Raw genomic sequence first — 12,425 nt, 5'->3', positions numbered from 1 at the left:
AATAAGGCAGGAGAATATACAGTATAATAAGAGACCAGAATTTAACAAAAGAAAATACAACAAGGCAGTGGTACAACACAGAGGGGTAAACAACAGGGGATCTCCCGAGATACCGTCTTGTAGTCCCAAAATAAATATAGAGGGAGAACTCCCGAGGTACCGCCTCGCAGTTTCAAAAGTAAATATGCAGGAAGAACTCCTAAGGTACCGCCTCGTAGTCTCAAAAGTAAATGTGCAGGGAGAACACCCGAGGAACCGCCTCATAGTCTCAAAAGTAAATGTGCAGGGAGAACTCCTGAGGAACCGCCTTGTAGTCTCAAAAGTAAAAACACAACTCAAACCGATAAATACAACAATTAACAGCAAGATTTCTACAGCTATACTGCTAAAGAACAAGAAAAAGCAGGAAATCAACTAGGCATGCTTCACAAAATTCAAATAAGCAGTTAAAGCACGTAGACATGCAATATTAGACTAAACAGGATAACTACACATATTGGAATAACTCAATTAAGAATGAAAATAGACTAATAGTCATTTAAACGGTATAACTCAAATTAAAGGAAAAACATGTTGCTACTCAGTAAACTAAATCAAGTTTTACAACAAATAGCATGTGTACGTACTCGTCACCTCACGTACATGGCGCTCACATATCACAACAGTACCAAATCCTAAGGGGATTTCCCCCACATAAGGTTAGGCAAGCCACTTACCTCGAACCAAGCTCAATCAATTGGTAACAATGCCTTTTCCACGAATATCCGACTCTGAATGGCCCAAATCTAGCCAAAATCAATTACACACCATAAATACAACCATAAGAAACTAATCTAATTAACGAAATCAAAGCTAAAGCAAGAAATTAGAAAATCATCCCAAAAAGTCGACCCGGGTCCACGGCTCGGAATCAGGTAAAAGTCACAAAATATGAACACCCATTCACTCACGAGTTCACTCGTACCAAAATTATCCGAATCCGATATCAAAATCCCAATTAAAACTCAAAAACTTAGTTGAAGAATTTCTCCCATTTCCCCCCAAATTTCTCAACCTAATTCCTTAATTAAATGATGAAATCAACTATAAATTAGTGGAATATAACCATAAATGAGTTAAGAATCTTTACCCTAATGTTCTCTCTAAAAAATCCTTGAATTGTCAACTTAATCCGAGCTCTCAAAGACCCAAAATCTAAATGAGATCAAACCCTCGAAATTTCCCCTTTTCTGCCCAGAGATCTTGCACCTGCAGACATCTAGTCGCACCTGCGACGCTGCACCTGCGGAAATTCCATCGCAGGTGCGGAAATGACTAAAAGGGTTGGGCTCAATTCTGCGATGAGGTGGTTGCACCTGCGCGCCCGCTTCTGCGTTCCTTTCACCGCTGCTGCGAGTCCGCTTCTCTCTGACAGCTTCTGCGGTCCCGGTTGGGCAGACCCGTAATCGCTTTTGCGGCTCGATAGCCGCTTCTGCAGTGCCGCACCTGCGGCCCAAAATGCGGAGGTGCGATTACACCAGGTGCAACAACTTCAACCAATCCAACACATTTGTAAATGATCCGTTAACCACCTGAAATCAACTCGAGGCCCCCGGGACCTCAACCAAACATACCAATAAGTCCTAAAATATTATACGAACTTATTTGATCCCTCAAATCACATCAAAATAATGCTAAAAATACGAATCACCCTCCGATTCAAACTTAATAAATTTTTAAACTTTAAACTTTTAAAACTGATGTCGAAACCTATCAAACCACGTCCGATTGACCTCAAATTTTGCACACGAGTCATATTCAGTCTTACGGACCTACTCCAACTTCCAGAATCGGAATCCGACCCCGATATCAAAAAGTCCACTACCGGTCAAAATCTCCAAAAAATCGACTTCCGCCAATTCAAGCCTAAATCAGCTACAGTTCTCCAATTCACAATTCGGACACGCTTCTAAGTCCAGAATCACCCAACGGAGCTAACATAACTGACGAAACTCTATTCCGGAGTCGTCTTGGTACAGTTCCAACTACAGTCAAAAATCCTACGACTTAAGCTTTCATTTAGGGACTAAGTGTCCCAAAACACTCTGAAACACAACCAAAGCCTCCCGATAAGTCACATAAGCGCAAAGAGATACGGGGAAAACAGTAAACATTGGATCAGGGCTATAACTCTCAAAATGACTGGCCGGGTCGTTATATGTTCTCTCTGATGAGCAGTAGGTTCATGCATTGATCCGGTCTCTTCCCAATAATTTGAAACATTCGAAGGTTAACTTGACCCGTAATGATAACATCAAAACTTTTGCTGATGTTGCATGTCATGTGGAGCTTGAAGATAAACGACTTGGTGTTGCTAAAATTGTACCTAGTGTCTTTGTGGTAGAATCAAGTCGTACAAAGAGATCAAGTTTCAAGCGTAAGAGAAATTAAAAAATAACGGAAAGGGTAAAGATCGGAGAAGGATTCTCCAATAAAAGAAACAAGCCCAATTCCCAGAAAGGAAAACTGTTTTACAAGAAGAAAGGCAAGAGTAAGATGAAGTGCTACAATTGCCAAGTTTCAGGTCATTTTTCTAGTGAGTACACTGAGCCAAAAAAGATAGTATTTCAAAATGTATCTCTAAGTGATATATATGTTTCTAGCACTATTTTACTAACTGAATCTTATATTGTGTGGATTGTAGATTCAGGGGCCGCGACTATGTGAGCCGTGATAGAGAAGATTTTATAGAGTTTTGTCGATTTTCACCTCGATTAAGGCATGTATATATGTGAAATAATTCAAAGTTTGAAGTCAAAGTTTTAGAAAAATCTAGTTTTTATTGAACTTGATGGCTCTGATACCACTTGTTCTACTCTAAAAGATATTTTTTTTAAAAAATAAAATAAGTCACCATTTGTGAGCACCTAATTTTTTATAAAACTCGAGTTTTATACTTTTTAATATTTAATATTTTTTAGGTTCAATCTTGATATTTTAGCTTTTACGTTATTTTTATTAGTATGCTTTATTAGAGAATACGTAATATTTTTAACATAATCTACTACTTAGAGGTCTGAAAAATTTATTTTTAAGCACAGATCAAATCTAATAAAATTACATTATACCTTCATTATACTATTTCTTTGTCCCATCACCCACTCACTACATTATTCACTTGTCACATCCCATCCCCTTTCACTATTCCCTTATCCCATCACCATCTTCTTACACTCTTCTCTCTGCATTTTTATTATTTATACACCCACTAAAATTTCAGTCAAAACTCCACCCACAAATTTCACTAAAATTTCAGCCAAAACTTCATCCACAAATCCCACTAAAATTCCAGCAAAAACTTTATTCACAAATCCTATTAAAACCCAGCCAAAAACTCCCCAAAAATAGTCTGAATTTCAGCAAAATAATAACTGAAAAATAGCCCCTCAAACCCAGCAAAAAGCAACTAAAAAATGCCCCAAAATCCAGGTCCAAACCGACCCAAAACGTCACCCGAACTAAACCCAAAATCGGTTGAAAAACAGTCACAAAAATCAGCAAAAAAATAGTTCTCTCTACCTTAAAATAACCCCAAAAGCACAGTTGAAACCACCTCTGAACTCCAGCAAAATACAGCCACGAAATCAACCAAAAATATCCGAGAACGCTGCTAAAACAACAACAAAACGACCCAGAAATAACACCTCAAACCGCCGTCAAAATTGTTAGAAAAATAATTGGATGAAATAATCTGGCTTCGATAGTATAATTATTGTCCTTAAGGAATTTAATTTTCCCACTATGTTGCTACTTGATAATAGCAGAATTTCTTAGAATTTTACAAAGTCTCAGAAATTTGAGTTTCAATAATTAACTCTAATTTCCCACAAGAACAGAATATTTGTGAGTTGTAGAAAATACGTAGAAGAGAAAGAGATGTAAGTTTTCAGATGATTTTGTTTTGGAGATGATATGGGTATTAGATCTTTCATTGAGCTTGATAGCTCTGATACCACTTGTTCTATTTTAAGAGATTTGTTTTTCAAAATATAAAATAAGTCACCATATGTGAGCACCTAATTTTTTTACAACACTCGAGTTTTTATCTTTTGTTATTTAATATTTTTTAGGTTTAATCTTGATATTTTAACTTTTACTTTATTTTTATTAGTAGGTCTTATTAGAAAATACATAATATTTTTAACACTTTCTACTAATTAGAGGTCCGAAATTTTTTTTTATTTTTAAGCACGGATCAAATCTAATAAAATTACTTTATACCTTCTTTATACTATTTCTTTGTCCCATCACCCTACTCAATATACTATTTTGTTTGTCTCATCACCTCAATCACTACATTATTCACTTGTCACATCCCATCTCCTTTCACTATTCCCTTGTCCCATCACCATCTTCTTACACTCTTTCTCTATGTATTTTTATTATTTATACACCCATTAAAATTCCAGTCAAAACTCCACCCACAAATTTCACTAAAATTTCAGCCAAAACTTCATCCACAAATCCCACTAAAATTCCAGTAAAAACTTTATTCATAAATCCTATTAAAACCCAGCCAAAAACTTCCAAAAATAGTCTGAATTCTAGCAAAAAAAGGCTCCAAAATTCTGCTCCAAGCCGACCCAAAACGTCACCTGAACTAAACCCAAAACCAGCTGAAAAACAATCACAAAAATCAGTAAAAAACTAGCTCTCTCCACCTTAAAACAATCCAAAAAAATACATATGAAATCACCTTTAAACTCTAGCAAAATCCAGCCACGAAATCAACCAAAAATATCCCAAAAATATTGCTAAAATAGCACCAAGATGACCCAGAAATAACAGCTCAAACCGCCATCATTTTCGCTGAACAACTGTCAAAATTAAAAAAATAATTGGATGAAATATCTGGCTTCGATAGTGTAATCGCTGTCCTTAAGGAATTTAAACTTCTCATTATGTTGCTGCAGGAATAATAATAGAATTTCTCCAGGATTTTACAAAACCTCTGAAATTCGAGTTTCAACAATTAACTCGAATATCCCAAAAGAACATAATATTTTTGAGTTGTAGAAAATAAGTAGAAGAGAAAGAGATGAAAATTTTCAGATGATTCCATTTTGGAGATGATATGGGTATCAGATCTTTAATTGAACTTGATGGCTCTATTACCACTTGTTCTACTTAAAGAGATTTTTAAAAAATAAAATAAAATAAGTTACCATATGTGAGCACCTAATTTGTATACAACACTCGAGTTTTTTTTTCTCTTTTTTGTATTTAATATTTCTTAGGTTTAATCTTGATATTTTAACTTTTCCGTTATTTTTATTAGTAGGCTTTATTAGAAAATACTTAATATTTTTAATAGTTTACTGTGAGCACCTAATCTTTGACCATGCTTGAATATTTTTCACTCATCTCACCTATACCACACTTCCCACTCCATATTTCCCGCTCTCATTTCTCATGCGTATCTACACTCCACTTTCCCATGTCCCCACTCCACTTTCCCGCTTTACTTTCACACTTTGTCCCCCACTCCATGCCTCCACTCTCCCCTCGTAAAATCCTCCCCCACTTCCAAAAACAAATGGACAACACACACACATACATCTCTATAGGAGACATTTCACAAATCAAGAAAAGAGCAACGAAAAATTGAAAGAAAAAGGAAAGCATTTTTCAGGGTGAAATATATTATGGATAATTTTATTATTGGTAAAAAAAATTAGAGTTCTTGAGTAAAGTTTTTTTATTCGAGTTTGTTGATGTTTGTTGTTTCCGGTCGCGGTTCTCGATTTTCTATTCCTCTGTGTGATTTTTCGAAATTGAAGTTGTACTTACAATAAATTTTCATTACATCTACTAAAATGATCTTGCTTATTCAAGGTGAAGTACTACGTTTTCTTACCTATTCTAATATTTTTAGTATTATGAACTAAAGTTTTGTTGACGAACATGTATGAAATGTGTTAAATTTTATGTTCCAGATTCCTACGTTATGGACCTTATGTTACTAAATCTAATTTGATTGATTTAAGTTGTTTAAATGATTATATTGAATAGCGGGTTTATTAGAAAAAGAGTTTTTAGTTCTAGTAAAGAGCATGGGTAAAAAGAAATTTCATTAGTTTCTTTTGTTTCAGAAATGTTTGAACCTAAAATGTTGATCTTCATTTGTTTTAGCATGAGATATGTTCGTTTAATTCCCTAAAGCCTCTCTTAGTCCCACTGTTTGAGTTGATGAATTTTTTTTTAGTCTTTCTATATCGATAAAATTAGTATCCATGCTCTTATATATTAAATGATTGTAATTGTAAATTTTACAAGTTATTTACATAAATAATATGATGGATAATTCTTTTTATTTTATTCCAGTGACGAATGTTTGCATAAGTACTTCTTTAAAGTTTCTAGATTAAAAGAAATGATTTATTGTAAAGTAGGTTTTGTTTAAATTGAAGCATATCAATAGGAAAGCTTCATCATTTTGGATTTATCTTCCCTACTAATTGTTTTTCTCTTACTCATATTTTATTTTTAAAGACTTTAAAGTCACAGTGTTATAGTTAGTCAATATTTATTTCTTGTTTCTCTAAATAAAAATGTAATAATATTAATATGTTTTAGCATATGAGAAAATTAATTTTGAGTTTGATAAATACTTTATAGTTGGAATGATGTTACATTTGGGCGAACTGCACATTGGTGTAAATTCAGTTCTATTTCAAAGCTGCAATTAGTATAATGCAAAAATGGTTATTTCCTACCTTTTGTCTTCTTTATTATTTATTTATCAGTGCCATATTTAAATATTTGTGTTAAGATTGGGATATCTTTACTTATGTTGAAATAGGGTTCCCGCGGAATATATTAATTAGGCCTAGATATTATTTTTAATTAATGTCTATTAGTAAAAAAATAATAATGATAAGTGAGGAAGAGATCTGGGTTACGAATTAACTCAAAACCGTTGCAAGAAATAAAAAGAGTGATAAAAACAATTGTAAGGGAGCGAGATGAGTTAGGATCTAATTCAAGATTCGTTGTATGCGATCACTGACCACTTGAGTCTGCTTCGCAATTGTGAAGTTTCTGGTCGCATTTGCAATGGTGGAATTTTCACATTTACGATCTAAATGTCGTATTTGCGATGTTCACAATTGCGAACAAGACATCGCAATTGCGACATCTGTAGGTGGGTAAAAGAGGGAAAAACGAGACTTAGCTCATTTTACACCATTTCTCAACTCTAAACACTCTAGAGGCGATTTTCCAAGAGACTTTTCTTCCCAAATTCATTGGTAGGTGACTCTAATCTATTTTATTTTAATTACCCATTACTTTTTATGAGATTTCAACATCCAATTTAGGATTTCGACGGTAGAAATTAAGAATTTGGGTAGAAATGGGAATTTTTGTAAAATTAAGATTTAGACCTCAAATTGAGGTCGGATTTCAAAATAAATCACATAACCGGGCTCGAGGGTGAATGGGTAATCGGATTTTGGTCCGAACCTCGAATTTGACCAAGCGGGTCCGATGTTGACTTTTGTTGATTTTTTCAAAAAATGATCAAAATTGAACCTCTTTCATTAATGGATAGTTTCTAAAGCTTATTTTGAATCATTTGATCGATAATTTGCTAGATCTGGTTGGTTTGGAGGCTTGTTCAAAAGGCAAGGTTGTGGTTGATTGATTGCTTGAATTGCGGAGTGAGGTAAGTGTTAGGTCTAACCTTGACTTGAGGAAATTAGGGAACCATGAACAATGTATTATGTGAATTATGTGGAAAAATGACGTATATGTGAGGTGACGAGTGTATATACGCCGTCATGATACTTGTTTCCATGTTTTCGTTTATTTCATGATATGTCTTTCTTCATGCGTTAATTGTTACATGCTTTGTTTGACTTCTATGTTATACAAATAAATGGAACATTGAATACGCTAGTATGCTTTAGGCTCGTGCTAACTAATCAATCATCGCGATTATATACACGTTCACGTGACATAATTATGATTCTAAAATAAATCAAAGTACGAGTTCACACGAATTTGGCAAAAACAATCTTAATAATTAATAAAGTGCGATTAATTGTGTACACGTACGCATGACATGATTTTAGTGCACTAAATAAAGTGGATTTACACATATGCGATCCGTTTCAAAGCATTAAAAGTTAAAACGCACACAGGTTCTAAAAATACGTAATTAAATAATTAATTAAGCCAGGTGTGATTAAAGCGACCGTGCTAAAACTACGAAATTCGGAAGTGCCTCAGACCTTCTTCCGGGTTAACATAATTCCTTACCCGGTCTCATGTGTTCGCAGACCATAAATAGAGTCAATTTTCTCGATTTGGGATTTTAAAATAAATCGGTGACTTGGGACACCATAATAAATATTGCAAGTGGAGACTCTAATTAAATAGATAATAATTGGAAAAACTCGCTATCTCCTCGGGAAAAAGGAGGTGCGATAGCTCTGGCGACTCTGCTGGGGATTCGAACCCAGAATCTATGGTTCAGGATTCGGGCTTGTAATATAATCTATACTTGGCTTTCTTGATTGTTGCTATTACTATATTTGTGGGCCTAATGTGCTAATTGCCGCTCATTTACCACTTTGATATTATTTGAACTGTCTTCCTACGCCTCTTTTCTGAGTCTTCTAAAAATATAGTGCACACGTACGCGTGGCCCACTTTTCTGTTAGAGGTCATACCAAATAGAACAAGGTTGGATCAGCAACTAGGCCGGATAGACTTTTATGCTCCTGGTACATTGCCCCCACCTCGGCTCGAGCTGTCCGCTTGGGTAAGCCATGTCTAGAACACACCCCTAGGTTTTAAACTTAGAATAACATAGTCTCATGCCGGATCCCTAGTAGGAACGTTTGTTTGCATCACATGCATTTGACTTTAAGGACTCAACACATGGGTTGGGTCCATCTAGGACATGTTTACCCGAAATAAAAGACCATCCTAATGCATCTTACGTGCTATTTATATATTTATTTGTATCGGCTTGCATATTGATCGACCAGGGAAAAAAATCAAAAGAAAAATCAAGAGTGAGGTAGGAGAGAGAAATTTGCCCGGTTCTGAAAATTCCGGTATTTGGAAAAGTTCCGAAACTCTGCCGAAAATTTTGAAAAAAAAGAAGAGAAAGTCATTTCCAAATGAGTCAATATCTTCAAAAGCATGTTTTCCCGGTTGTGTCAAAACTGACCGAACTACGCAGGTCTGATTCTCACCGGATGTGAGATACGTAGGCAACCTACATAGGGTTCGGCCTTATTTTTACAAAAATAACCAAAAATAATAAAATGTGTCCGGTGCTTTAGTCAAATGAGTAAGCCTACCCAACTTCGGTTACATCCCGAGCCCTTTTTGCCAGAATAGCCTTAGAACATCTTCAAAATTGTCGAAGGGTTATTCTCGCAAAGAACGGACATGTCTGTCAATGGGTCATCACTTTTTCCATGAAGTGCCCTTCCCCGGCCTCAAACTTTATTTGAAAGTGTGCAGGGGCCATTGTTGCAAAAATAGCCACCTTTTGCTAATATTGCATAAATAGCTACCATTATTTGATTTTTCCTTAGAAAATTGAAAACTTATTTTGCAAAAAGAGTCCACTGGTTTGTCTTTTGAACTAGTGTCAACCCTAACCCTAACCATTCACAGGTACAAAATGAATACTGTCCAGAACCCGCCATTAACTGTTGTAGAGCAGACTCTAGTGCAGCTTCAAATGTGGTGGTACGACTTGGATAAAGATGATTGGGACCGGGTAACAAAGCATTTGGGGTGTTCTTACAGATATTATGAAAGTCAAACCGCGGGATGATCTGATTAAGTCCTTGGTAACTTTTTGGGATCCCGTCCACAACGTCTTCTGCTTCTCAGATTTTGAGCTTACTCCCACTTTGGAGGAAATAGCCGGATATTCTGATTTCGGTCGGGATTTGACAAATCAACAACTTATATTCCCACGGTCTCTCTCTGTTCCTTGATTCTTTGATCTCCTGAATATTAGTAAGCAAATCAGGAAAAATAATATAGACAAAGGATGTTGTTCCTTTTACTTCCTGTATTCCAGGTATGTGCACTCAAATGGGTTTGAAATACATGAAAAAGGCCTAAACAACAAGCAAAACAAGGACACCTGGAAAATTTATCGTCGCTTTGCTTTCATAGTGGCGTTTCTGGGAATTATGGTCTTCCCAAATGAAGAACGGACAATTGACTTCCGCATGGCCAGAATTACGCAAGTCCTCACTACCAAAGAAGATCACACGCTTTCTCCAATTATATTGTCAGACATTTATCGAGCTTTGACATTTGTGTAAATCCGGGGCAAAGTTCTTCGAAGGGTGCAATATTCTGTTGCAAATGTGGTTGATTGAGCATCTCCGCCATCACCCCAAATTCAGGAGTTATGACCCGAACAAGAACAAATTCATCGAAGGTTACGAGGAAAGGATAAAAGATTACAATTCTCCGAAAGGGGTTAAAGCCCGGATATCCCATCTGAGATCTTTAAAGGCGAGTCAAATTGAATGTACTTTGGGATGGTTCCCGGTAAGAGAAGTCATACACATGACGGCTACCAAATACTATTTGTTGTTGATGGGTTTGAGAAGTGTCCAACGGTATGCACCGCAGAGAGTTCTTAGACAGTTGGGAAGGTAGCAAGTGGTTCCCGAAGATAAAGATTTGAGTGCCCAAGTCATTGAGCTACACCCAGAAGCTCCACTCCCCGAGACTTTAATCCAACAAATTTGGAATGGTTGCCGGTACTTGAAAGATGATGCCCAGGTTCCAGATCCCGCGAGAGGTGATGTAGACCCAGGTTATGCTATATGGTTTGAGAAAAGGTCTCGCGTTGATGATGAGCCCAAGCCCGAAAGGCCCACCAAAAGGCCTCATATTCAGGCTTTTGATGAGAAAATCCGAGAACGGTTGACCTGGGGAGAAAAGGAGAAGGGATATCAATCAACCATTCATGCCCTAGAAGAAAAGGTGAGAAGCCTCACATTTGAGAATGACTTACAGGCGCAAGAAACCGAAGGTGAAAACAAAAGGTTGACTAGTGAGAACGAGGTGCTCCGAGCCCAACTCCGGGAAATGAGGATAGCTGCTGGAACGCCTATGAGGAGTGAGAGGGATGAAAAGATCATGGGCAACTTAAGACGAAAAGTGCACGATTATGCAATCGACCTGACAAAGGCCGAGGAAGATCTGGCAAAAGCTCGAGCAAAGTTGGAAAAAGGTGCTAACGAACGGGCAAGGTCATCACACCAGTTAAAGCATAGATATGATAAAGAAGTCATAATTTTAAAGAAAAAGCTGGCCACCCTTGAAAATGAAATGGTTCAGCAGACAAAGTACTTCAAAACAGAAAGAGAACATTGCTATGCACTGATTTACCAATTAGAAGAGAGCGTGTTGCAGTTGCAAGACCAAAACAACACAGCCATGCAGGTGCTAGAAGTCCGTGCACAATAAATCAGACGCTTGCTCCAAGAAAAGGGTGTCATTAGAATAATAATCAAAGAAACAACTGATTGCACTGCAATGAAATGCCATGAATGTGAGGGTATGACAAGATCTATATTTTTTGCTTCAGTGATGTCCTTCGCTCGCCAGGTGATGGCCAATCTAGAGCTCCTCTAAGAAGATATTGCACGCAGGCCTGCGCCGAGACCGACTGATGTCCCGCGGGCCCCCGGAATAGCACTTGAGTCCCTTCCGTATTCTTGATTTTTCGGCTATTGAATATGTATTTTACTTTTTATCGAGTCTATTTGTCCTTTTGTGCATGTCGAGTTTGTTTGTTATTTTGTTTTGAGTCTGTATATTTCCCCTTTTTAGCCATCAGTACCTTCGAGTCTTTTTAATAGAAAAAACCAAAAATATTTTATTAATGAAAATTTAAAAAAAAATCCCAAAATACTTTCTTTCATTTTGCATTTATTCCGCTGAACTACATAATGATCTGATTCATGCGGCGACATGATACGTAGGCAACCCACAAAAGATTCGATCAAAATATTTTTCAACGATTCTAAGATGAGGGATAATAATGAGGCGCGAGTAAAAAGAAAAAACGGAGAGAAGAAATTAAGAGCATCAATAAGAAGCAACCTGGCAAGCCGGAATGAAATATGAAGCCTTCCAAAAGCATGTTAGAAATGGTGATGATGTTAGGAGCATGGAATATTACGTGTGATTCATATCTATAAAATGCATAACTCTAACATGTTTGTTGTCTCTTATATAGTAAGCTTAAGGTGGTTGGTTTGTGGTGAAACTGGAAACACATCATTACTTCACTAGATCAAATGGAATGGTAGTAATGGATAATAATGTTGAAATCGAGTTGGTCAGTGATAATCCCCAGGGTCAGTCAGTTGAGCAAGAGTAGGAGGAAA

Source organism: Nicotiana tabacum, chromosome 14 (assembly GCF_000715075.1).
Source record: "Nicotiana tabacum cultivar K326 chromosome 14, ASM71507v2, whole genome shotgun sequence".
Taxonomy (NCBI): domain Eukaryota; kingdom Viridiplantae; phylum Streptophyta; class Magnoliopsida; order Solanales; family Solanaceae; genus Nicotiana; species Nicotiana tabacum.
The sequence above is the reverse complement of the archived record's forward strand: the minus strand, read 5'-3'. Positions refer to the sequence as shown.